Source organism: Galeopterus variegatus, unplaced genomic scaffold (assembly GCF_000696425.1).
Source record: "Galeopterus variegatus unplaced genomic scaffold, G_variegatus-3.0.2 Scaffold223, whole genome shotgun sequence".
Classification (NCBI taxonomy): domain Eukaryota; kingdom Metazoa; phylum Chordata; class Mammalia; order Dermoptera; family Cynocephalidae; genus Galeopterus; species Galeopterus variegatus.
This window is the reverse complement of record NW_007726334.1, coordinates 638847-642954: the sequence shown is the minus strand read 5'-3', so window position 1 is coordinate 642954 and position 4108 is coordinate 638847. Positions and strand designations below refer to the sequence as shown.

Here is a 4108-nt window from a genome sequence, read left to right as displayed (position 1 = left end):
TCCAGTGCAATTTAATTTAAAATGCTCCCAATTCCAGAAAATAAAGGAACAGTGAGGGTCTATGAAATCACAGTAGGTCTGTCTCACTATTAACCTGGCTGACCTGGACCACGAACTTCACTGATTTATAGTGGTAGTTGTTCATGCTCTGCCTAGCAACCCAATATCCTCATTAAGTTAAGTTTTTTAAAATGGAGGTGGGAGTGGGGAAAGGTGATGACACTGAAACCTGATGAAGAGTGAGGGAGGGCCTGAAGCTTGGAAAGAAGGCACAGGTCTCCCAACACTCGCATATGAAACAGGACTGAAATGAGAGCATGAGCAATGCACACATGCATGTACACACACACACACACACACACACCCTTGCCTCCTCCTGGCTTTTCATTCAAGGTTTCTAAAGATAAGATGACCTAGTTTCATAACCCAGTTTAAACCAATCTTGCATGAAGACTCTGGTTCCCTAATCTTATCCCTGAACTGAACTGTGAGGCAGTGCACCAACTGGGTTATGTTTCTACCTGCCTAGGAGAAAGTGCTTCTTTTTTTAGCATTGTCACGGAAAGGAAAGGAAAGGTGGTCTGGATTGAGGAGCTGGCTCTGTTTGTGTTAAGCTCTGTTTTCCACAGCTCTGAGGACTGGAGGAAGTTTTCCAATAAGGGAGGAAAAATGCATTGAAATCAAAGATTCTGGGTTTAAAACCAACATTCCCTTTAAGAAAGACTTTGACGGCTTTTCCACCATTGTTCTTGGGGTTGTTTTAGGCAGTGTAATGAGCAAAAACAAATTATAAAACAGTGGGGACAGAAGGGAGACCCACCTCCTGTGCTCTCTGCTAAAATACTAAAACAGGAAGGAGATCTCTAAGTCCAAATTAAGTCTCCACTGCAGGGGAGGCATGTGACATTTAAGAGAAGACACACATTGTCTGTGGAACAGACACACTTCTAAATGGGCTAACTCAATCTAAACTGGGAACTTGGAATCCATCCCAGGAGATGAGAATATTTTTCCTTTTTAAGCATTCTTTCCTTCCTTTCTAGTAATTTAGCTTGTTTTCTCCAAAACTAGCTTGGCTGACATGCATCGTACAATGTCAGAGAGAGCAGTCCCTGCAGGTCGTCACTGTGAAGGTGAAGAGGGACACCATTGGGAAGCGTGGAAAGATTAAGCAACCATGTGTGCTTTAAGATCTAACACAATACATTGTATTAGGAGGGAAATCTAAAGAGTCACTTGGGATTTGAGTAGCATAAATCCATTTATTTTTCAAGTTGGATTTGGAGTCATATCTACCAAGCCTTTATGGAACTGGAGATTATCTGAGGGCCCGTCAATTCTCAGTGAAATGTCCTTTTCTCACTGATTGAGCAGAAAAGCTGTAATCGATTCATCCCCTGACATCAGTTACCAGGCCTGTGATGCTGTGCTCTCCACTGTAGAGAGAAAAAAAGCAGAAGACATTGCCTCTCCCTCCAACTAGCCTGAAAGCTAACTGAGCTTCCTCAAATAAGGAAGCCAAACAATAAACACTAATTTGGTTGTAAGGTTTGTAAGACAATGCACTATGAGTATAGGGTATGTGAGGAATCAAACAAACAGTGAATGAAATAAACAGAATTGATAAAAGATGGGCATGCCTTGGCAGAGAGCAAGAGATAAAATCTCTAGAGGAAATAAGTTCCCACACTGGGTTGAGCCAGTGCCCACTCTTGTCAGTAGAAGACTCAAGCAGCACATTGAAGACTGATCTGGATACTCTCCCACACATCAACATTCAGGGTTCTACCCTTGACATGCATGGAGGGAAAGGCCTGTGCACAGGTAGCAGGAGTAAATATTAGCAAAAAGTCATCAAGGAAATGAGACAGTGTGGGGCAAAGAATCCTAAAAGTCATTTGTATAAACCACAGCAAGAGAGATGGTTTTGGACTCTGAGTGACAAGCTAAAACTAAGAAAGCCAGTGAATATCACTAAGCCCAGAAAACAGAATGGGAAAATGGAAATTATTAAGTTCATGTACCCAAAGCATAAAAACTGACTGCTATAATAGTATACTCCTGGCCAAAATGTGCAGGTGCCTACAGTCTAGGCTCACTAAATCAGTGCTCGCCTGTGTCTCAGGCACACCACAAGCAGACCATTCCTCGAAGCCCTTTGCAAAAGTATATTTAGGAAATAAATGCGTCCCTTTGGATGACTATGGCACATATGCTAGAGTCAGAAAAGAGACTTTTTTGGGATTCCACCATAAGTAGGGGAATGAGAGAACTCTGCGACTGTGTCAAGCCCCTCAGAAGCACGGCTTAGCACTGTTGGGGCCCTTTACTTCACTAAAGGCAAGGAATTGGAGGTACTCTTTTTTTAAAAATAATTCTTGTCACCCGCTTTATCTGGAGACTCTTAAGAGGCTCCAAGCCTATTCAGTGCTCAATAAATAGTTACACTGCATAAGCAAGACTGCTCATTTTATGCACCGAACGCAGAAGTGTGGGCTCACAGGGAGACAAGGGGTCAGGCTGCTTCTGCACAGAAAAGAGAAGGGCAGAAAGAGGTCGGGCCGGGACTCCTCCTCACTGTAAACACAACAAAGAAATGCCTGGTCTGGCTCCCTGAAAAGAAGAGCAAACTAAAGTGATATCAATGAAATTGTTGAAAAGCACATCCATGAGGAAGAGCCAAACATTTTAAAGCAAGAGCAAGTAATCTAAAATCTTAGCAAAAAGAAAAAAAAAGTCACTGAAGTATTTTTAACAATCTGCTTCCTCTTCTCTTCTGAAACAAACGTAGTGCATAATTATAATAAAAAAGTGTAGTGTTGGTCACGGTTTGGCTTCTGTTTGCTAACACCAATATTAGCTCAAATATGTTTTTTCAGAGTAACATCTCATAACGCCTTACAAGCCAGATCTCTAAATAAGCCCTGAGATGGAGTGTCTAGAAAAGGCTTTCCGTTTGTCCTCCATTATTAAAAATCCCCATAGTGTTTCCTTCTATGCTGTAATTTCAACAGACCGGCAGTGCCCACAATGAAAGAGAAGGGGAGGAGAGGAAGGAATAAGACCCTGTGCATGAACCCAGCCTTACTTCCTATCTATTCTTCCCCATTCTCTATTGCAGCCTCCCACCATGAGCCAAAAATACCGTTTTGATGAAATATTAGAGTGCACACCTCTCTACAGGAATCAGAAAATAACAGCTTCTAGCCAAACTCCAGCTCAAGCAGGACGCTTCTGCTTAAAGCGTTTTTTGATAACTATTTCCAACAGCACATGGGGATAGAGCATCCTTCTTTGCATTACTAGTGACACTCTCTGTACCCCTTAGTTCTAGACATCATCTCCCCATATTTTAGCTGTTGATTTCTTCCCTGCCCACTGGGTTCTCAGCTCCTTCAAGGCAGAAACCATATCTTTTTCCTCTCAGCATCCCAAGAAACCAACATGGGTTCTAGCACAAAGCAGGTACTCAACGACTGTGAGACGAATTAATAAATCCATCAGTTACTTTATTTCTGAATAAATAAGTTTGCAGGCTGCACAGTTCGCAAAGAACTTTCACACTTACTGCTGCGTTTGATCCTAATGACACCCATGAAATCCCCTGAGGAGTGGCCACAACTATCTCCATCTACAGATGAGGATGTGGAAGCTGAAAGAAATGAAGTGACTTGACCAATGTCACACAAGGGACAGAGAAAGGATTGAATGAATGTTCCTATCTACACAGCTGAAACTATCCCTCATTAGAATCTTTCATCTCAAATCGGGACCTGCTGCTTTAGATCAGAGGATTGTTTGGAAGGTCATAAATATTAAACTAACTTTTTTGGGTCCTTGATTCATAACAAACTCTCATTATTGGTCCATGCACATCCCTCTTTAATCTGTTTATACATTTAATTCTTTTGAATTATATAAACACTGGTGTAAATATACTCTATATTATTATGCAGTAAGAGTTTATTAAATAACTGTCCTGGAATAAAGGGAAACTCCAGGAAAAGAATATTCTTCCTGGACACCAGTTCAACATGCTCAGGTGGTATCTAAGCATGCTTAGTATAATCATGTCTCCATCAAGGAAGAAGTTGCATTTCAGTTACAT

The 4108-nt window shown here is 41.5% G+C and overlaps 1 protein-coding gene across 1 annotated transcript in view; it reads right to left on the bottom strand.

The window, feature by feature from the left end:
* Positions 1–4108, bottom strand: part of DGKI (diacylglycerol kinase, iota) — a gene marked incomplete at its 3' end in the record, with an annotated part of 182455 nt that overhangs the window by 176803 nt on the left and 1544 nt on the right. The gene's annotated exons all lie outside the window — the stretch shown is intronic.